Source organism: Oncorhynchus mykiss, chromosome 25, assembly GCF_057628025.1.
Source record: "Oncorhynchus mykiss isolate SJ-2025 chromosome 25, ASM5762802v1, whole genome shotgun sequence".
In the NCBI taxonomy this organism is placed as follows: Eukaryota; Metazoa; Chordata; class Actinopteri; order Salmoniformes; family Salmonidae; genus Oncorhynchus; species Oncorhynchus mykiss.
The window spans coordinates 43,526,017-43,550,390 of NC_143046.1; positions in this window are offsets into that span (position 1 = coordinate 43,526,017).

Consider the following 24,374-nt stretch of genomic DNA (forward strand, 5'->3'; position numbering starts at 1 on the left):
ACTCCCCCCCCCCCCCCCCCCCAGGTGGTGATGTTAGGAAACACCACTTCGCTGATCTGCAACACATGGGCCCCATAAGGGTGCGTGCTCAGCCCCCACCCGTACTCCCTGTTACAAATGACTCAATCAAATTTGCAGACGACACAACAGTATTGATTACCAACAATGACGAGACAGCCTACAGGGAGTAGGTGAGGGCCCTGGGATTATGGTGCCTGGAAAATAACCTCTCACTCAATGTTAACAAAATAAAGGCGCTGATTGTGGACCTCAGGAAACAGCAGAGGGAGCACCCCCCTATCCACATTGATGGGACTGCAGTGGAGAAGGTGGAAAGCTTCAAGTTCCTCGGTATAGACATCACTGACAAACTGAAATGGTCCAACAACACAGACAGTGTGGTGAAGAAGGCGCAACAGAGCTTCTTCAACCTCAGGAGGCTGAGGAAATTTGGCTTGGCACTTAAATCCCTCAAACTTTTACAGATGCACAATTGAGAGCATCCTGTCGGGCTGCCTGGTAAGGAAACTGCACTGCCCACAACAGCAAGGCACTCCAGAGGGTGATGCGGTCTGCCCAATGCATCACCCGGGGCAAACTACCTGCCCTCCAGCACACCTACAGCACCCGATGTCACAGGAAGGCCAAAAAGATCACCAAGGACAACAACCACCCAAGCCACTGGCTGTTCATCAAGCCAAATGGTGGCTATTTAATAAATATTAAATATGTTTTGATTTGTTTAACACTTTTTCCCTATGTGTTATTTCATAGTTTTGATGTCTTCACTATTATTCTACAATGTAGAACATAGTAAAATAAAGAAAACCCTTGAATGAATAGGTGTTCTAAATATTTTGACCAGTAGTGTATATTATTCTTAATTCCATTCCTTTACTTTAGATTTGAGTGTATTGTTGTGAAATTGTTAGATATTACTGCAATGTTGGAGCTAGAAACACAAGCATTTCGCTACACAATACAATTTGATTTGCTTGTGAATGTGTTTACAGCCTACGCAAAAAACGAAGCTCATGCCATTCAAGCAACTTTTTTCAAATCATCATTAGCCGCATCATGCAACCTTCCAATGTATTAAAAATCAAAACATATAGCCTGACGTTTGTAGAACTAAAGTTACATTAATAATAATAAATTAGGCATATAGGAGTACCTGTTTCTTTGTTAACCACTCAACACAGAATATCTGCATGTGCGGCACTCCCTCAAATTGTTTGGAGAAAATATCCTTTCTATTTTATTCAGCTTTGTTCAATTGTATTCTTCATACAATACTGTTCATACTTTGTTCATACTGTCTGCTAAATGAGCTAGTTTAGCCCACAGCCATTTGGCATAACCAGATCAGGGCAACTCGGGGTACGTTATTCTGTTCTTTTGAAATAGACTTCATTTTCTTCATATCATGTTTCTTTAGACCGGTCTAAAATAATGGATTTGTGAAGGTGTAGGCTACATTAGATGAATTTATTCGATTTTTAGATGTTCCAAAAGTTCTGCATCAGTGGCTTGTAGGAAGCCAGGAGATGCTAAATGTGTTTGTGTTAATTAACGGTCAGTTATTTGCTTGACAATCACCGGCTGACAACATTGTGACCGCCACAGCCCTAGTTACAACATGGAATTAAAATGTCATTTTAAAATAAATCGTTTACGTTTATGGATTTTCCCTCTCATAATATTGGGTATTGTGTCGATCCGTATTGAAATATCCCAATTAAATGTATTTTAATTCCAGATTGTAACACTTTTTTTTTTAAAGAAAGAAAATCCCTATGAGCTCAGTATTTGAAGAATCAGACATGTTTGTGTAGCCACCCTGAGAGATACAGGGTCTCTCTACACTTTTAACCGTCCCTGGGTGATTCCACATAGAGTTGGTTGTGATAAGAGAATTTAATATTGATTCCCGTCTCTCATTTGTAAAATCTTCTATTGGGCAGAAGAGAGAGAAACGACTTTCCAGAGAGACCCTAGGAACTGCCAGGAACTTTTATGAGAAATATTCTATGACACTGTGATTCTCTCTGATGTTCTTTGAGTATAATCCTTATTAAACTGGTTGTTAAATGTTGGTTTTTGTTTTCCTCTTACAGAGAGTGATTCACATGACTCCACATATATTTTGTCAGTTAGCAATAATTGAATTCCCCTACATTTTATATTTTATTTTACAATAAAAAACAAAGAAAGATGAATATGATGTGTGCCACAATGATCAGCACCATCTGCTGTTGTAAGGGTCTGGTTACCCATACAAAACAGACACAAACATGATGCTAGATTCATCACAGAAGCTGTCTTACACTGACACCTAGAGGATCGAGACCAAACTAACTACAGAAACCAAAGACGCATCACCCACTCACACTGACATGTAAGTGTTTTCTAAATATTTATGAACGCCCAACTTGATTACGAACACAACTTGATGTGAATGACTCCATTCCAATGAACTCATCCTCCCCATACCAGACTCAACTGTTCAAAGATCAACAGTCAATGCTTTCCAGACGGAACCATTGAAAACCTGATAGTGAACACAGCATGATCCACTTCCATCACTTTAACGGCTACTCCTACAATGTGCCATTGTTTTCTGAAGCACAGGTGTGGTTGTAAACCTTTCAGGCAGTATACTGTGGGGGAACATCATATCATCAATGGAACATAGGGCTATTGGAGCCACATTACGGCTGCAGCCTGGAGCCCATCCACAGCCCATCCACTTAGTCATGCTCCACTGCAATGTTGGCGATCAGCAACGGCAGCCTAGGAATATGTTGGAATAATGCCCCAGATGGCTTCATGAGGCGTGGCCGGCCAAATGACAGGCATCCTCTGCCAAATGGCCTTGCTTAACTCTCAGCAAGGTCAGCGGTGGTTACATATGGGTGGGTTTGTGAGGGAAACATTTGATGCTCCATTCAGACAATAGCAGACATAATATTGTGACAATGGCAGGGAGAGTAAGTTCACCTACACTCTATGGAGTACAGAAATAAATAAATTGTATGCACAGTATGTGCGGCGGCACAACATTCAACATTCTAGGGGTAGGGTTAGAACTATGTTTCTTGGTTTCATTATCACAAAAAACTCCTAAAGTTTTGAGATCTTTGTCTGAGACTTTCGTCACCCTTAACTTACACTGCTTCTCCAAAATATGGGGAGTTATACACCTTTCTCTTCTTGCATCAAGCACTTTAATCAAAAATAGCTTTTTTAAAATGTATTTTGTCCAATATCCAGATATAACAGGGTAGCAGGTGAGCTCTTTTCCATTTGTGCTGAGCTCCGGCGAGACAAGAATGTTATCAGAGCTCTGCCCCTAGTCAGCAGTGCCAGAGGGTCGTGTTGTGTGGTAGCCTGTTACAGGTTTACTCATCTCATCCATAAAGGGGGCACACGGTGCCCATGGCCGCTCATTTGGCTTAGACTTCCAATCGCACCTGTCAAAAGTTTCTACCAGCCCTTAACTAATCGCTGCCCCTGGAGGATGGAGTATGTGTGTGTGTGGAAAGAGGGGGCACTAAGTGCATTCAATGACTCCCAACAACATACAACCCACATCCTCTCCATACAACGCAGCATCCTCTCCATACAATCCTCAACAACACACAATCACCACCACCACCACACCATCGCTCCCATATAGAGCCCACCATCTAGCATTTAGTGCTATGGGGAGGAGGTTCAAGATAGGCAAGGGTTCTCCGTGTAAACTGGAAGCGCAATTACAGACCCTTTCTGAAGGCTATTACCCATACTCCCTTGGTGCTTTTTTTCACAGCCCCGCTGAAACCGACGGGGGGAAATGACTATGGTCAGATTTGCCGAGTCAGACAGAGCATTAATGAGAGGAGCTGGGAAGAAATGGCTTTGACACTACAGGCACTTCGAACCCGGCACGCAAAGGAACACTAAACTCCAGGGCAATAAGGGAAAGAGACAGCTACGTATATCATCGCAGAAGGGTAGCTCGTATCTCAGAGGTGGACCACCATATCGCCACTGCTTGGGCAGGGCATTACAAAACACGGGAATGGGAAGTATAGCAAAGTATCCTCGAGTAAGGGCCCACAATGGCAGAGAGAGAGCTTTCATTAAGGCTTAACACAGAGTAAATCGCCACGGCGCAGCGTGACGAGGGAGCCATTCGACCCAGATAATGGGTGAAAACAAAAAGAGCCAATTGAAAGCTCATTACAGTGCCAAAATATATGAGGCCACTTAAAGGAAATAACGATGAAACAAGGCCTAAATTGTAGTTGAGTAACAACCAAATCTAACTACCAACAGCTCATTCCCATGTCGCACTCACATCAGACAAGGAAAATGAATTAATCCAGGGTCTGAGCTAGCTAATCGAATTTTTGTTTTTACTAGAGGGCTGCGTCTACAGAACAATTATGCCTTGTTGATTGTCCCAGTGATACAGTAGCTAGAGAGGGGAAAGCTAGGCAATTGAGCATGAAGAGGGCCTAAGGCGCTGATCAGAGCAGCTAGGCAATATTTTAGGATACATTTACATAGCCCCTTCAGGATCCTGATGATTTCTACCAAGAGCTCTATACCTCTCCCCGTACATGAATTACATTTATTCCACAGTTAAGTCTGTCACAAAAGCCAAGGTAAGAGAGTGTTTTTGCAATGCCGCGAGTTATGCTTGTCGCAGTTCCATGAAGTCAAAAGCAAAATGGTGGTCATTACCAGGGTTGGGTAGGTTAATTTCTAAATGTAATCCGTTACAGTTACTACTTACCTGTCTAAAATTGTAATCATTAACGTAACTTTTAGATGATCCAAACTCAGTAACGTCATCTGATTATATTTAGTTACTTTTAGATTACTTTCCCCTTAAGAGGCCTTAGAAGAATACAAAAATGTATGTTACCAATTGAACGAAGGGCATGGAAGGATAAATCAATGTTAAAGTTTACATAGCTGTCCATATATGGATGTTAAATTTTACTTTATGGGTTGGTTATGTAGGCTTCTACTAACCCATCGCTTTCTACTACATATAATGATTATGATATAATAATATGATTAAATTATACATTTACATTTAAAACCAAAGTCTATCAGAATTCCAGTCATTACAATAAATGTTATACCCCTGGATCTTCAAGAATAAGACTTGGAAATATAAAAGTATTTGTTTTACCTGAGCATAACCCCAAAACTAAGGACTTATTAGCCAGCCCTACTCTGTTGTTTATGATTTTGCTGTCATGGAGGACTGATTGGGCTCATTGATTCGAGTTGAAAAATAAATTCTGTGCTCATGGAATGGCATGCTTTGAGAACTACTGAAAAGTGCTATTTACATGTGAAAAATGAATGCTATAGGCCTATTGTTTACCTTTTTGTTGGTTACACTTTGATATCTTGATAATATGCAGCTGTTTAAAGAGCAAATCCACAGATGAAACATTGACAACGGTCGTCCCGCCTCCGTTTTGGCAAAAAGCTGAGTGATGGGCCTGGAGAAATGTAATCACTGTCAGATTTATAGACATTGCTATGGAGGCAAGGACTATTGTTTGAACCATGTTATGAGGATATACAGTGTTTGTTTACATTGTTTACAAACATTGGAGAAAAACAAGTTTATATTTTGGGTTATCATGGAGTGTGACAGCTGAATTTAGCTCATGAGGCATTTCTAAATTATAATCTTCAAGAATCAATGGATATATAATTTATAAGTATAAAAATGTAACAACTACAGATTGCCCCTTTAAGTCTATCAAAAGTGCATGAGTTTGAGCATGAGTCCATTAGGCCTATAGATAGTTTTTTTATCAGCATGAATTATATTGAGCAATAGAAGCCTCACTTTTATTCCATACAGTGCCTTGCGAAAGTATTCGGCCCCCTTGAACTTTGCGACCTTTTGCCACATTTCAGGCTTCAAACATAAAGATATAAAACTGTATTTTTTTGTGAAGAATCAACAACAAGTGGGACACAATCATGAAGTGGAACGACATTTATTGGATATTTCAAACTTTTTTAACAAATCAAAAACTGAAAAATTGGGCGTGCAAAATTATTCAGCCCCCTTAAGTTAATACTTTGTAGCGCCACCTTTTGCTGCGATTACAGCTGTAAGTCGCTTGGGGTATGTCTCTATCAGTTTTGCACATCGAGAGACTGACATTTTTTCCCATTCCTCCTTGCAAAACAGCTCGAGCTCAGTGAGGTTGGATGGAGAGCATTTGTGAACAGCAGTTTTCAGTTCTTTTCAGTTCTTTCCACAGATTCTCGATTGGATTCAGGTCTGGACTTTGACTTGGCCATTCTAACACCTGGATATGTTTATTTTTGAACCATTCTATTGTAGATTTTGCTTTATGTTTTGGATCATTGTCTTGTTGGAAGACAAATCTCCGTCCCAGTCTCAGGTCTTTTGCAGACTCCATCAGGTTTTCTTCCAGAATGGTTCTGTATTTGGCTCCATCCATCTTCCCATCAATTTTAACCATCTTCCCTGTCCCTGCTGAAGAAAAGCAGGCCCAAACCATGATGCTGCCACCACCATGTTTGACAGTGGGGATGGTGTGTTCAGCTGTGTTGCTTTTACGCCAAACAACGTTTTGCATTGTTGCCAAAAAGTTCAATTTTGGTTTCATCTGACCAGAGCACCTTCTTCCACATGTTTGGTGTGTCTCCCAGGTGGCTTGTGGCAAACTTTAAACAACACTTTTTATGGATATCTTTAAGAAATGTCTTTCTTCTTGCCACTCTTCCATAAAGGCCAGATTTGTGCAATATACGACTGATTGTTGTCCTATGGACAGAGTCTCCCACCTCAGCTGTAGATCTCTGCAGTTCATCCAGAGTGATCATGGGCCTCTTGGCTGCATCTCTGATCAGTCTTCTCCTTGTATGAGCTGAAAGTTTAGAGGGACGGCCAGGTCTTGGTAGATTTGCAGTGGTCTGATACTCCTTCCATTTCAATATTATCGCTTGCACAGTGCTCCTTGGGATGTTTAAAGCTTGGGAAATATTTTTGTATCCAAATCCGGCTTTAAACTTCTTCACAACAGTATCTCGGACCTGCCTGGTGTGTTCCTTGTTCTTCATGATGCTCTCTGCGCTTTTAACGGACCTCTGAGACTATCACATTGCAGGTGCATTTATACGGAGACTTGATTACACACAGGTGGATTGTATTTATCATCAGTAGTCATTTAGGTCAACATTGGATCATTCAGAGATCCTCACTGAACTTCTGGAGAGAGTTTGCTGCACTGAAAGTAAAGGGGCTGAATAATTTTGCACGCCCAATCTTTCAGTTTTTGAATTGTTAAAAAAGTTTGAAATATCCAATAAATGTCGTTCCACTTCATGATTGTGTCCCACTTGTTGTTGATTCTTCACAAAAAAATACAGTTTTATATCTTTATGTTTGAAGCCTGAAATGTGGCAAAAGGTCGCAAAGTTCAAGGGGGCCGAATACTTTCGCAAGGCACTGTAGGTTGGGATCCGCACTATGCATCTGTTGCAAGAGTGTATTTTTCACAGGCTGTCCACTGGTTTCAAAAACAATGATTGATAGGCAGTTTAAACTTCTTGAATTCAACCATTATTGGGTTCAAATACACATTTAGATTTGTGAACAGCCATCCACAACAACCACAATCTGTAAGGTTCAAATAGCAAAATGAGAGAGCAGCCGTGTGATTCACATCAATGCGCGATATCAATAATAAGTGATGTCCGTATCGCCATAGGCTACACCACTGCTGTCATCCTTACCTCCAAGCGTTTATTCAAGTTGGATAATCTTTGGATGCCGACAGCAGTCACACCATTGGAAGACATAGCTTGGACTGTAGCCTTCAAAAGCCTATTCCTGCTCTTTTCCCCCGATCCATCAAACACATTTTGTGTGTCATCATAGTGGTCTCCGACTTATGGTCAGACTCGCTATCGTTGAAGAAATGTGAACTTATGCCTTTTTTCAATTATGATTTTATAGTCATTGATAGAACTGAAGTGTCAAATATTTTTTTCCACAAACACCCTTTCAATTAAAAAGTAATCCTCGAAGTAATCTAGTTTTTCAAAAGTATCTGTAATCTGATTACAATATTTTTGCTGGTAACGTAAGGGACTAACATTCGTTTTTTGTAATCCCTTACATGTAGCGTTACTCCCCAACCCTGGTTGTTACTCATTGAAATGCTGAGAAAACTGACTCAACGTTGCACTTTGTTTTACCACCAACATCAATAAAAGCTGTAGTCAAACATAGAGAGAAGCAGAAACCTGAATGACGCATCGTCATTTCATTTTCCATTGAAGCATCAGTGTAACTGATGGGTGGAACATCAGTATCTGATGATATCACCCAGACATGCCCATGTTTATTTAAAGGGTTCTTCTAACAACACAAGGAGAACACCCACGTGTTTCTGAAATCTGTTGACTGAATCTGTTAAATAATTGATGATTGAGTGGGGATTTTAGTGGGGGAAATGTAAACACGCATAGTCAAAAGTAAAAATCTAAGTTTTTGGATTAAGCAAACATGAGCATGCAGGCTTTTGCTCCTACCCTACACAAACACATCCGATTCAGTCAAGCAAGGTCCTGAGCAGCAGGTGATGATAGATTGAGGATGTTTTGATGAACAACTCTAAGTGAGATCTGTATTAGACAGATCTTTTTTCCCTCATTCAATTAGCTAAAACATTCTTGAAATATGGAAGAAATATTCTACACGTGAAGAGGGATTGAGTGAACAAAGAGGTCCTTAGGGAAACAAATCGATTTGAGAGTGCTTCGGAGCGGTGACAGACAATATCAATTATTATAGAGCACCTGCCTGCCCAACAGTTCACTTGTGATGCTACCACAGCCTCAACTCAAACTACATTTGGCGAAAATATTAATTTGATCAAACATAATCCCAACAGTTTTAATATTGCGCTTGTCATATCGTTGCGCCTGAAATATGTAATTACCCGGTTTCCACCGGTCACTTGACTGTGAAAGTGGCACTGACTGACTGCATCCTCAGGCAGATTATGTTTCACTGAGGCTGGCTGACGAAAGGTGACTAAGACCTTAGGCTGATTGCAAACCAATTACTCAAGTGGATAATCTCAGTTACAGTATACTGTATGTAAAATAGAGAGAATATTTGACACTGTGGCACCATAATGGCTCAACAGTCAGGACAGACATGTTCTACGGCTCCTGCCACTCAATGATGTACACCGACTACACCAAACATTAGGAACATCTTCCTAACCTCCCCAGGGCATGAACTCCACAAGGTGTCGAAAGCATTTGACAGGGATGCTGGCCCATGTTGATGCCAATGCTTCCCACAGTTGTCCCAAGTTGGCTGTATGTCCTTTGGGTGGTGGACCATTCTTGACCCAGCAGCATTGCAGTTCTTGACACAAGCTGGTGCACCTGGCACATACCATACCCCGTTTAAAGGCACCTACATTTGTCTTGCCCATTCACCCTCTGAATGGCACACATACACAAGTCATGTAACAATTGTCTTGAGGCTTAAAAATCCTTCTTTAACCCGTCTCCTCCCCTTCATCTACATGGATTGAAGTGGATTTAACAAGTGACATCAATAAGGGATCATAGATTTCGCCTGGATTCACCTGGTCAGTCTATGTCATGGACAGACAGGTGTTCTTAATGTTGGTTATACATTACAAACATTTATTGACTGACTGCTACAGTAGATGTAACAGGTAGAGGCTACAGTAAATCCTCACAAACACATATTCCCTTTGGGTGTAACTACAGCATGTCTCTGACCTGAGGTCTAACACCAAAGTTATCCTCTAAACTCTGCTACACCTGTACTGAGATACCAACACTCAATGTTGATCAAATTCCTGTATCCTCTATGCAAAATCTGTCAAATGTGTTCCACTCACTAAAATGGATGCTGTTCTACCTTGCAGATAAAAATGACTTTGCAGCAAGTAGTCTTTCTGTTATTCAAAAGCAACCAAGAGACAGTGGACTACCAGCCTAACACCAACCTGACAACGTCAATGGACTGTGTCTCAGTCTCCAATGCCTTGAAAGGATAACACACAAATGGCTTTGAGTGCACAGAATCCAGCACATTTTGTCCTACTGCAGCACATAATTGTTGCTTCCAAACTCCTCTGCTAGGAGGGCTTAATGATTCAATCTATAAGTGACTGATTTATCCTTTAAAATGTTCTCAGTTGAGCTTTGGTTAGTAATTGTTATAGTCTGGTATTAGCAAGAGCCACATTCCTGTGTATGATTTGCTCTCAAGTCAAGTGGACAACAGTTTGTCTCTATGGTGATACGGTCATGCAAGTGGCCTCCTTCTCATTCTCCTTCTAAAACTAGAATATGGTGTCCATACTAGGACAGCCTCAGTCTACCTTGGTGCACAAAGCCGCTACCTTCCTTGTGTTGCAGTGCCACCTAGTGGCCACTGACTAAATGGCATCATGCATTGTAATCACAGGAAATTTTGGAGCCTATTGAATTCTTAAAAACTAAATTACTTTAGAGGACAGTTCGAAATGTACTAGGGTGGGGGTGGGGGGTGGGGAGGGGGGGGGGGGGGGGGCTGGTACAAAACAGAGGAGGGTTTACCAACTTTTCTTTTGTTGTGGGAAGAGTTGTATGTGTATATTACACTTGTACTTTTATTGGGCAAGGGGGAGGTTAGTGTGTTTTTTCCATGGTTTACATTTGCCATTTTGCAGGTTTTACCATATAGCCAAATTTCCACATCTACTTGCATGTGCCTCCCCTATCAAGTTGTTTTGGTAAATCCCTTATGTGCTACGCTTTTCCGTGTGCTTACTATACCACATCAATAATCTACCAGTCACCTGTTTATCCTGCCCTCTATCCTTAGTGACAATAGTGGTAGTTGTATCGTTTGTCCAGATTTGCAATAGATTGCTAGTTATTCATACATTTTTAAATGATACCTGGTTTTATAGCAGAGCTGTGCTTAATATGAGAAGCTGAGAAATAAATATAAGAACACATTTAACCCCACATATCACCACTGTTTGAGGAGCATGCTCTCACTGCGTGACAGGTGATATTCCGCCCAAACTCTGTATGCCATGGGCTATTCAACCCTGTTCCTGCAGCTTCCCAGTGCTTCATTTGGGAAACCAAGTGAAATCAATTTGGGCCCATCTATAGTAACAAGCTTTCGCAACAAGCCTATGCAACAAGCTCTAATATGCCTATGTTCTCTTTTAATTAATCGTCACCTTAGAGAGCACTGTCCATTTCGTTGTGTTAGGCTTTGTTTTAGGATCATGTTTTACACTCAGTTTCAACCTGCTTTTGAACTTCTCAAATTGATCTTCACAGTGAGGTGAGTTTTAAAAGCAGGATACTGATTTGATAAGTGTTTGATGTGATTTTGATTGCATTGATGTGAAAATGGTTAGAGGGACAATAGAGCCCTGAGTACCAGGCCATTAGGACCTGATGGTCATCAGCAAGTTGGGTACTACCACAGCATGTTTAGAGTGCATAAGACGAGATAACTGTGACTCAACGGTCACATGGAATTTTTACTGTGGCCATGACCCATGACTGCCGGTGTGGTGCTAATACGGTCACTGCAATAGTCCTAATCATACCACTCATAAAATCATTCAAATCTTCACACATTTTCGATGTACACTACCGTTCAAAAGTTTGGGGTCACATAGACATTACCTTGTTTTTGAAAGAAAAGCATATTTTTTGTCCATTAAAATAACATCAAAATGATCAGAAATACAGTGTAGACATTGTTAATGTTGTAAATGACTAATGAAGAGGCGACTCCGGGATGCTGGCCTTCTAGTCAGAGTTGCAAAGAAAAAGCCATATTTCAGACTGGCCAATAAAAATAAAAGATTAAGATGGGCAAAATAACACAGACACTGGACAGAGAAACTCTGCTTAGAAGGCCAGCATCCCGGAGTCGTCTCTTCACTGTTGACATTAAGAATGGTGTTTTGAGGGTACTATTTAATGAAGCTGCCAGTTGAGGACTTGTGAGGCATCTGTTTCTCAAACTAGACACTTTCATGTACTTGTCCTCTTGCTCAGTTGTGCACCGGGGCCTCCCACTCGTCTTTCTATTGGATTAGCTGACACAAAGGAGTGTTGGTTGCTGATAATGGGCCCCTCTACGCCTATGTATATATTCCATAAAAAATCTGCCGTTTCCAGATACAATAGTCATTTACAACATTAACAATGTCTGTATTTCAGATCAATTTGATGTTATTTTATTGGACATTTTTTATATCCACAAGATAGAGGAATAGCATATGGACAGCGCAGAGGTCAGGTGCGTTATTGCGCATGAAAGAACAGTAAATCAAATTGAATTGTATTTGTCACATGTGTGGAATACAACAGGTATTACCGTGAAATGCTTACTTACAAGCCCTTAACCAACAATAAAGTTAAGAAAAACAAGTGCTATGAAAGTATTTATGAACTGAAAAAAAATACAAGGGGTACCGGTACAGAGTCAATGTGCCAATGAAGTCAATGAACCGGTTAGTCGAGGTAATGTGTACATGTAAGTAGAGGAAAAATGACTATGCATAGATAATAAAGAGGGTACCAGCAGTTTAAAGAAAATTTGGGTTTGGCGGGGAGATAGTCCGGGTAGCCATTTGATTAGCTGTTCAGGGGTTTTATGGCTAGGGGTAGAAGCTGTTAAGAAACCTTTAGGACCTAAACTTGGCGCTCCGGTACCGCTTGCCGTGCGAGAACAGTCTATGACTAGGGTGGCTGGAGTCTTTGCCAAATTTCTGGGCCTGGATGGCAGGAAGCTTGGCCCCAGTGTTGTACTGGGTCGTACACACTACCCTTTGTAGTGCCTTGCAGACAGAGGCCGAGCAGTTGCCATACCAGGCAGTGATGCAACCAGTCAGGATGCTCTTGATGGTGCAGCTGTAGAACTTTGAGGACAACAAAGACCTTGAAGCTCTCAATCTGCTCCACTACATGATGAGAATGGGGACTTGCTCTACCCTCCTTTTCCATAGTCAATGATCATATGCTTTGTCTTGATCACATTGAGGAAGATGTTGTTATCCTGGCACCATAGTGCCAGTTCGCTGACCTCCTCCCTATAGGTGGTTTCATCGTTGTCGGTTATCAGGCCTACCACTGTTGTGTCGTCGGCAAACTTGATGGTGTTGTAGTGCTTGGCCATGCAGTCATGGGTGAACAGAGAGTACAGTAGGGGACTGAGAATGCACCCGAGGGGCCCCGGTGGCAGATGTGTTGTTACCTACCCGTACCACCTGGGAGTGGCCATCAGGAAGTCCAGGATCCAGTTGCAGAGGGAGGTGTTTAGTCCCAGGGTCCTTCACTTAGTACTGAGCTTTGAGGGCACTATGGTGTTGAACGCTGAGGTGTAGTCAATGAATAGCATTCTCATGTAGTTGTTTCTTTTTTCCAGGTGGGAAAGGGCAGTGTGGAGTGCAATAGAGATTGCGTCATCTGTGGATCTGTTGGGATGGTATGTAAATTGGAGTGGGTTTAGGGTTTCTGGGATAATGATGTTGATTTGAGCCATGACCAGCCTTTCAAAGCACTTCATGGCAACATACACGAGTGCTACAGGTCGGTAATCATTTAGGCATGTTACCTTGGTGTTCTTGGGCACAGGGACTTTGGTGGTCTGCTTGAAACATGTTGGTATCGTAGACTCGGTCAGGGACAGGATGAAAATGTCAGTGAAAACACTTGCCAGTTGGTCAGCGCATGCTCGCAGTACACATCCTGGTAAACTTGTGACTGTTGACCTGTTTAAAAGTTGTCCGGAACAGCGGGTGCGCTCATACATCCTTCAGTGTTGCTTGCCTCGAAGCACGCATAGAAGTAATTTAGATTGTCTGGTAGGCTCGTGTTACTGGGCAGTTCATGGCTGTGCTTCCGCTTGTAGTCTGTAATAGTTTGCAAGCCCTGCCACATCCGAAGAGCGTTGGTGCCGAAGTAGTAGGATTCAATCTTAGTCCTGTATTGACACTTTGCCTATTTGATAGTTCGTCAGAGGGCATAGCAGGATTTATTAAAAGTGTTCCGCTCCTTGAAAGCGGCAGCTCTACCCTTTAGCTCAGTGCGGATGTTGCCTGTTATCCATGGCTTCTGGTTGGGGTTTGTACGTACGGTTACTGTGGGGACATTTTCATCGATGCACTTATTGATGAAGCCAGTGACTGATGTGGTGTACTCCTCAATGCCATCGGAAGAATTCCGGAACATATTCCAGTCTGTGCTAACGAAACGGTCCTGTAGCTTAGCATCTGCGTCATCTGGCTACTTCCATGTTGAGCGAGTCATTGGTACTTCCTGCTTTAGTTTTTGCTTGTTAGCAGGAATCAGGAGGATAGAGTTATGGTTAGATTTGCCAAATGGAGGCTAAGGAGAGCTTTGTATGCGTCTGTGTGTGGAGGGAAGGTGGTCTAGTTTTTTTTCCTCTGGTTGCACATGTAACATGCTGGTAGAAAGTAGGTCTTAGGATTTAAGTTTCCCTGTAATAAAGTCCCCGGCCACTTGGAGTGCTGCCTCTGGATGAGCATTTTCTTGTTTGCTTATGGCTTTATACAGTTTATTGACTGCGGTTTTAGTGCCAGCATCGGTTTGTGGTGGTAAATAGACAGCTACAAAAAATATAGATAAAAACTCTACCTATTGGTAAATAATGTGGTCTACAGCTTATCATGAAATACTCTACCTCAGGCGAGCAAAACCTTGAGACTTCCTCAGCCAGCTGAATGTTATCCATGTCGTCGTTCAGCCATGACTCGGTGAAACATAAGATATTACAGTTAATGTCCCGTTAGTAGGATAGTCTTGATCAGAGCTCATCCAGTTTTTTATCCAATGATTGCACGTTGGCTAATAGGTGGAGGCGGATTACCCACTCGTCGTCGGATCCTTACAAGGCACCCCAACCTACGTCCCCTATATCTCTGACTCTTCTTCATGCGAATGACGGGGATTTGGGCCTTGTCTGGCGTCTGAAGTAAATCCTTCACCTCCGACTCATTAAAGAAAGAATCAGTATGCCCAGTATGAGGTGAGTAATTGCTGTTCTGATATCCAGAAGCAGAAACATTATGTACAAAATAAGTCACAAATAACGTGAAGAAATACACACAACAGCACAATTTTTTAGGACCCATTAAAAAGGAAGTTATCTCCTTTAGCGCCATTCTTATACAGGAAGTACCGGTACCGAGTCAATGTGCGGGGGTGCAGGTTAGTCGAGGTAATTTGTGCATGTACTGTATGTAGGTAGGTGTAAAGTGATTATGCATAGATAAGCAGCAAGGAACAGCAGTGTAGGGGGGATGTCAATGCAATAGTCCGGGTGGCCATTTGATTAATTATTCAGCAGTCTTATGGCTTGGGGGTAGCTTTTAAGGAGCCTTTTGGACCTAGATTTGGCGCGTCAGTCCCGCTTGCCGTGCTGTAGCAGGGTGAACAGTCTATGACTTGGGTGATTGGAGTCTTTGACAATTTTTTGGGCCTTCCTCTGACTCCGTCTAGTATATACACAGTGCCTTCGCAAAGTATTCAGACCCCTGGACTTTGTCCACATTTTGTTACATTAGCCTTATTCTAAAATGGATCAAATAAAATAAAATCCTCAGCAATCTACACAAAATACCCCATAATGACAAAGCGAAAACAGGTTAATATACATTTTTGCAACTGTATTATGAATTAAAAAACAGAAATACCTTATTTAAGTGTTCAGACCCTTTGCTATGAGACAAGAAATTGAGCTCAGGTGCATCCTGTTTCCATTGATCATTCTTGATATGTTTCTACAACTTGATTGGAGTCCACCTGTGGTAAATTCAATTGGTTTGACATGATTTGGAAAGGCACACTCTTGTCTATATAAAAGGTCCCACAGTTGACAGTGCATGTCAGAGCAAAAACCAAGCCATGACGTCCAAGGAATTGTCTGTGGAGCTCTGAGACAGGATTATGTCAAGGCACAGATCTGGGGAAGAGTTCAAAAAAATGTCCCCAAGAACACAGTGGCCTCCATCATTCTTAACTGGAAGAAGTTTGCAACCACCGAGACTCTTCCTGGAGCTGGCCACTCAGCCTAACTGAGCAATCGGAGTGACAGAGGTGACCAAGAACCTGATGGTCACTCAGATAGAGCTCTAGAGATCCTCTGTGGAGATGGGAGAATTTTCCAGAAGGGCAAGCATCTCTGCAGCACTCCACCCATCATACCTTTATGGTAGAGTAGCCAGACGGAAGCCACTCCTCAGTAAGAGGCACATGACAGCCCGCTTGGAGTTTGCCAAAAAGCACCTAAAGACTCTCAGACCATGAGAAACAAGATTCTCTGTCTAATGAAACCAAGATTGAACTCTTTGGCCTGAATGCCAAGCATCACATTTGGAGGAAATCTGGCACCATCCCTACAGTGAAGCATGGTGGTGGCAGCATAATTTTTCAGTGGCAGGGACTGGGAGACTAGTCAGGATCGAGGAAAAGATGAATGAAGTAAAGTTCAGTGAGATCCTTGATGAAAAACTTCTCCAGAGCGCTCAGGGCCTCAGACTGGGGCTAAGGTTTGCCTTCCAACAGGACAACGACCCTAAGCACACTGTCAGGACAACACAGGAGTGGCAAGTCTCTGAACGTCCTGCAGAGAAGAATGTGAGAAAATCCCCAAATACAGATGTGCCAAGCTTGTAGTGTCATACCCAAGAATTCTCGATGTTGTAATCATTACCAACAAGGTGCTTCAATATATTACTGAGAAAAGGGTCTATTGCTCACATCTGCTACGGAGAGTGTGATTACACAGTCATCTGGAACAGCTGGTGCACTCATCCTTGACTCAGTTTTGCTTGCCTCGAAGCGAGCTTTAAAAAATTGTCAAAGACTCCAGTCACCCAAGTCATAGACTGTTCTCTTTGTTACCACACGGCAAGCGGTACTTGAGTGCCCAGTCTAGGTCAAAAAGGCTCCTTAATAGCTTATACCCCCAAGCCATAAGACCCCCCTTTGTTTTTACACTGCTGTTACTCACTGTTTTATCTATGCATAATCACTTTACCCATACCTAAATGTACAAATTACCTCAACTAACCTGTACCCCCACACATTGCCTCAGTACTGGTACCCCTGTATATAGCCTCATTGTTATTTATCGTGTAATTTATTTATTTTTACTCAAGTTTAGTTAGTAAATCTTATCTTAACTCTTTTTTCTTAAAACTGCTTTGTTGGTTAAGGGCTTGTAAGTAAGCATTTCAAGGTAAGGTTTACACCTGTTGTATTTGGCACATGTGAGAACTACAAATTAATTTGATTAGACTTGACCATTCTAGATAAACACAGGATACTGTTGAGCGTGAAAAAGCCAGCAGTGTTGCAGTTATTGACACAAACGGTTCACCAGGCAGGTACTACCATACCCCGTTCAAAGACACTTAAATATTTTGTCTTGCCCATTCACCCTCTGAATGGCACACATACACAAGCAGCTTATATAATTTGATTTATTTATTTTTATTTCACCTTTATTTAACCAGGTAGGCTAGTTGAGAACAAGTTCTCATTTACAACTGTGTCCTGGCCAAGATAAAGCAAAGCAGTTTGACACAAACAACAACACAGAGTTACACATGGAATAAACAAAATACAGTCAATAATACAGTAGAAAAAGTATATATACAGTGTGTGCAAATGAGGTAGGATAAGGGAGGTAAGGCAATACATAGGCCATGGTGGCGAAGTAATTACAATATAGCAATTCAACACTGGAATGGTAGATGTGCAGAAGATGAATGTGCAAGTAGAAATACTGGGGTGCAAAGGAGCAAGATAAATAAATAAATACAGTATGAGGATGAGGTAGTTGGATGGGCTATTTACAGATGGGCTATGTACAGGTGCAGTGATCTGTGAGCTGCTCTGACAGCTGGTGCATAAAGATAGTGAGGGAGATATGAGTCTTCAGCTTCAGTTTTTTTGCAGTTCGTTCCAGTCATTGGCAGCAGAGAACTGGAAGGAATGGCGGCCAAAGGAAGAATTGGCTTTGGAGGTGAAAAGTGATCTATACCTGCTGGAGCGCTTTCTAATGGGTGGGTGCTGCTGTGGTGACCACTGAGCTGAGATAAGACTTGTAGATGACTTGGAGCCAATGGGTTAGGAGACGAGTATGAAGCGAGTGTTAGCCAACGAGAGCGTACAGGTCACAGTGGTGGGTAATATATATTCGGCTTTGGTGACAAAACGGATGGCACTCTGATAGACTGCATCCAATTTGTTGAGTAGAGTGTTGGAGGCTATTTTGAAAATGACATTGCCAAAGTCAAGGATCGGAAGGATGGTCAGTTTTACGAGGGTATGTTTGGCAGCATGCGTGGAGATGCTTAATGTGAGTCTGTAAGGAGAGTTTACAGTTTAACCAGACACCTAGGTATTTGTAGTTGTCCACATATTCTATGTCAGAACCGTCCAGAGTGGTGATGCTGGACGGGCTGGCAGGTGTGGGCAGCGATCGGTTGAAGAGCATGCATTTAGTTTTACTTGCAATTAAGAGCAGTTGGAGGCCACGGGAAGGAGAGTTGTAATTGCATTGAAGCTCGTCTGTAGGTTTGTTAACAGTGTCCAAAATAGGGCCAGAGGTATACAGAATGGTGTCGTCTGCTTAGAGGTTGATCAGAAAATCACCAGCAGCAAGAGCGACATCATTGATGTATACAGAGAAGTGAGACGGCCCTAGAATTGAACCCTGTGGTACCCCCATAGACACTGCCAGAGGTCCGGACAACAGGCCCTCCGATTTAACACACTGAACTCTATCAGAGAAGTAGTTGGTGAACTAGGCAAGGTAATCATTTGAGAAACCAAGGCTGTTGAGTCTGCAAATAAGAATGCCGTGATTGACAGAGTCGAAGCCTTGGCCAGGTCGATGAAGACGGCTGCACACTAATGTCTTTTTCGATGGCGGTTATGATATCGTTTAGGACCTTGAGCGTGTCTGAGGTGCACCCATGACCAGCTCTGAAACCAGACTGCATAGCGGAGAAGGTACTGTGGGATTCTAAATGGTCGGTAATCTATTTGTTAACTTGGCTTTTGAAGACTTTAGAAAGGCAGGCTAGGATAGATAGGTCTATAACAGTTTGGGTCTAGAGTGTCTCCCGCTTTGAAGAGGGAATCTTTGGGAATCTCAGACAATACGAAAGAGAGGTTGAACAAGCTAGTAATAGGGTTGCAACAATTTTGGCAGATCATTTTTACAAAGAGAGGGTCCAGATTGTCTAGCCCGGATGATTTGTAGGGGGTCCACATTTTGCAGCTCTTTCAGAACATCAGCTATCTGGATTTGGGTGAAGGAGAAATGAGGGAGGCGAGTTGCTGTAAGGGGTGAAGGTCTGTTGACCGGGGTAGGTGTAGCAAGGTGGAAAGCATGGCCAGCCGTAGAAAAATGCTTATTGAAATTCTCAATTATAGTGGATTTATCGGTGGTGACAGTGTTTCCTAGCCTCAGTGCAGTGGGAAGCTGGGATGAGGTGCTCTTATTGTCCATGGACTTTACAGTGTCCCAGAACTTTTTTTAGTTTGTGCTAAAGGATGAATAATAATGATATTATAGAGGTCTGCAAACAAACGTTAAAAGGTACATGCTGCCACCTATTGTGCTGGAGTGTGTGGTCAATAACGGTTTACAACATTTCTAAATCTTCCTACCCAACTCAGTTCTGAGAGAAAAAAAAAATCTCACTACTACACACAGTCTCTCAATTCTCCACAACAGTAATACCTGCAATAGTTGGTCACTCCTATTAGATTTACCATATGTTAAACTATTCAATACAGACAGAAAATCTGAGCATACTATAATTCTAACAGGTTATACCTCTATCCACTGGAGGGCAACTGCTATTGCTGACATTTCATATGTTAGTCTTGTCTGCACATCAAATTAAGGAACATAAGTGCATGCTCCTGTGCGCCCACTATCTGGGTCCTTGGATCCATCTGCGAAAAGCGGTAAAAAAGCAGAACAACTTCTACCGATATAGTTGTCAACCAATTTCCCTAGATCACTGACTTCTGACCAATCTTCAATTTTCTCTACCAAGGTTAGATCAACAACAGGATCTGGGAGTAGCCATTGAGGAACATCCCCTAGCATCACAGAAGGGCCAACCTCCAACTCCCTCAAACCACTCATCAGCACGCTTTCCAACTGTCAAAGCCACTGATTTGTCGACTAGTATATTCCCAACAGTCATCTAGAACAGTAGCAGTGGGATGCTCAGCCTCAATGCCTTTCAACCTAACCCAATAAGCTAATTATTTTTTTTACAACATATATCCATAGGCATCTCACCTGCCTCCACGAGTATGGCACGTGTTAATTTAAATGCACCAGTACATATCCTTGAAGCTATATGCTGTTGTATATCCTGCTTTTAGCCAAAGTAAAAAACAGAAATTCAAGTGTTGCTACATCAGACCGAATCCAGGTGGTGAGTCACAATTGTTATTCTGATCAGAGCTGGGGTGTATGTTTCATGATTAACTACTCATGGTGTACTGTAATTGAAACAACATACAGGAACTCAAGTCCTTTTGTTCACCTGACCTAGAATTTCTCACAATCAAATCAGACCATATTACCTCCCAAGAGAATTCTTGTTGGTTATTGTCACAGCCGTGTATATCCCCCTTCAGCCGATACCACAACGGCCCTCAATGAACTTCACTGGACTTTATGTGAACTGGAAACCATATATCCTGAGGCTGCATTTCTTGTAGCTGAGGATTTTAATAAAGCAAATTTGAGAACAAGGCTACCTAAATTCTATCAGCATATTGATTGTAGCACTTGCGCTGACATAACACTGAATCACTCCTACTCTAATTTCCGCAATGCAAACAAGGCCCTCCCCTGCCCTCTCGGCAAATCTGACCACAACTCCATTTTGCTCCTCCCTTCCTATAGGCAGAAACTCAAACAGGTCTGACCAATCGGAATCCACACTTCAAGATTGTTTTGATCACACGGACTGGGACATGTTCCGGGTTGCCTTTGCAAATGAGAACTTGTTCTCAACTAGCCTACCTGGTTAAATAAAGGTGGGAAAAAAAGCCTCAGAGGAAAATATTGATTTATACGCTGATTCAGTGAGTGAGTTTATCAGGAAGTGCATAGGAGAAGTACCCACTATGACTATGACTGTAATTAAACCTACCCTAACCAGAAACCATGAAGATGGCGGCATTCGCGCAAAACTGAAAGCGCGAACCACTGCATTCAACCATGGAAAGGTGACAGGGTATATGGCAGAATACAAACAGTGTAGTTCCCTCTGCAAGGCATTCAAACAAGCAAAATGTCAGTATAGAGACAAAGTGGAGTCGCTATACAACTGCTCAGACACGAGACATATGTGGTAGGGTCTACAGAAAATCACGGACTACAAAAAGAAAACCAGCCATGTCACGGACACCGACGTCCTGCTTCCAGACAAACTAAACACCCTCTTTGCAAGCTTTGAGGATAATACAGTGCCACCGACGCGGCCCGCTTCCATGGACTGTGGGCTCTCCTTCTCCGTGGCAGACATTTAAGCGTGTTAACCCTCGCAGGGCTGCCAGCCCAGTTGGCATCCCTAGCCCCATCCTCAGACCATGCTCAGACCAGCTGGCTGGTGTGTTTACGGACATATTCAACCTCTCCCTATAACAGTCTGCTGTCCCTACATGCTTCAAGATGGCCACCATTGTTCCTGTACCCAAGAAGGTAAAGGTAATTGAACTAAATGACTATCGCCCCATAGCACTCAATTCTGTCATCATGAAGTGCTTTGAGAGATTAGTCAATGATCATATCACCTCCAACTTACCTGACACCCTAGACCCACTTCAATTTGCATACTGCCCCAATAGGTCCACAGACGACGCAATCGCCATCACACTGCCCTATCCCATCTGGACAAGAGGAATACCTATGTCAGAATGCTGTTCGTTGACTACAGCTCAGCATTCAACACCACAGTACCCTCCAAGCTCATCATTAAGCTTGAAGCCCTGGGTCTCAACCTCGCCCTGTGCATTTGAGTCCTGGACTTCCTGATGGTTCGCTCCTAGGTGGTACAGGTAGGAAACAACATCTCCACTTTGCTGATCCTCAACATTGGGGCCCCACAAAGGTGTGTGCTCAGCCCCCTCCTGTACTCCCTGTTCACTCATGACGGCGTTGCCATGCCCTCCTCCAACTCAATTAAGTTTGCAGACGACACAACTGTAGTAGGCTTGAGTATCATCACTACCACAGAGAGGCTGCTGCCTATATACGAACTTGAAATCATTGGCCACTTCAATAAATGGATCACTAGTCACTTTAATAATGTTTACATATCTTGCATTACATATGTATATACTGCATTTTATACCATCTATTGCATCTTGCCTATGCCGCTTGGTCATTGCTCATCCGTATATTTATTTATGTATATATTCTTATTCCATTTATTTGACTTAGATTTGTGTGTATTAGGTAGTTGTGGAATTGTTAGATATTGCTGTACTGTCGGAACTAGAAGCACAAGCATTTCGCAACATTCGCAATAACATCTGCTAACAATGTGTATGTGACCAGTAAAATCTGATTTGATTTAAACTTTTTTTGAGAAGAACAAAGAAGACGTCGCCACTGACAATTTAAAACACCAGTCAATCAACCATCTTTCAACATCCACTGTAACTTGTTGAATAGATTTGATCACAAGGAACATTCCTTCCCTTCTTCCAAATAACTCCATCATCAGCCCCAATACCCCTATCCACATTGTTAATAATAATGTTGAACAAAATGGAACTGATAGCACTACCTTGATGAATACAATTGTCTACTCCTTAGGCATCAGATACATTTGACATTCCTTCTCCTCTTACAAATAGCTCCATCATCAGCATATAGGGAAGCCCCAATACCCCTACCTACATTTGAAAGCACATCGTTAATCATGTTGAACAGAATAGGACTGATAGCACTGCCTTGAGGAACACCATTGTCTACTCCATAGGCATGAAAGCCAACACCTCATTTGTCCGCCTTTCCTTCCAGTTCTCTGCTGCCCGTGACTTGAACGAATTGCAAAAATCGTTGAAGTTGGAGACTTTTATCTCCCTAACCGATCGCTGCAGCTGTACATAGTCCATCGGTAAATAGCCCACCCAATTTACCTACCTCATCCCCATACTGTTTTTATTTATTTACTTTTCTGCTCTTTTGCACACCAGTATCTCTACCTGCACATGACCATCTGATCATTTATCACTCCAGTGTTAATCTGCTAAATTGTAATTATTCGTCTACCTCCTCATGCCTTTTGCACAAAATGTATATAGACTCTTTTTTTCTTTTTCTTTTTTTTCTACTGTGTTAATGACTTGTTTATTGTTTACTCCATGTGTAACTCTGTGTTGTTGTCTGTTCACACTGCTTTGCTTTATCTTGGCCAGGTCGCAGTTGTAAATGAGAACTTGTTCTCAACTTGCCTACCTGGTTGAATAAAGGTGAAATAAATAAAAAGGCATCTGATACATGCGACATACCTTCCCCTCTTCCAAATAGCTCCATCATCAGCATAGGAAAGCCCCAATACCCCACCTACACTACCGTTCAAAAGGTTGGGGTCACTTAGAAATGTCCTTGTTTTTGAAAGAAAATTACATTTTCTGTCCATGAAAGTAACATCAACTTGATCAGAAATACAGTGTCGACATTGTTAATGTTGTAAATGACTATTGTAGCTGGAAACGGTAGATTTTTTATGAATATCTACATAAGCCCATTATCAGCAGCCATCACTCCTGTGTTCCAATGGCGCGTTGTGTTAGCTAATCCAAGTTTATTATTTTAAAGTGCTAATTAATCATTAGAAAACCTTTTTGCAATTATGTTAGCACAGCTGAAAACTGTTGTCCAGAAAAAATAAGCAATAAAACTGGCCTTCTTTAGACTAGTTGAGTATCCGGAGCATCAGCATTTGGGGGTTCAATTACAGGCTCAAAATGGCAAGAAACTTTCTTCTGAAATTGCCAAGAAACTGAAGATATCGTACAACGCTGTGTACTACTCCCTTCACAGAACAGACTGGCTCTAACCAGAATAGAAAGAGGAGTGGGAGGCCCCAGTGCACAACTGAGCAAGAAGATAAGTACATTAGAGTGTCTAGTTTGAGAAACAGACACCTCACAAGTCCTCAGCTGGCAGCTTCATTAAATAGTACCCTCAAAACATCATTCTCAACGTCAACAGTGAAGAGACGACT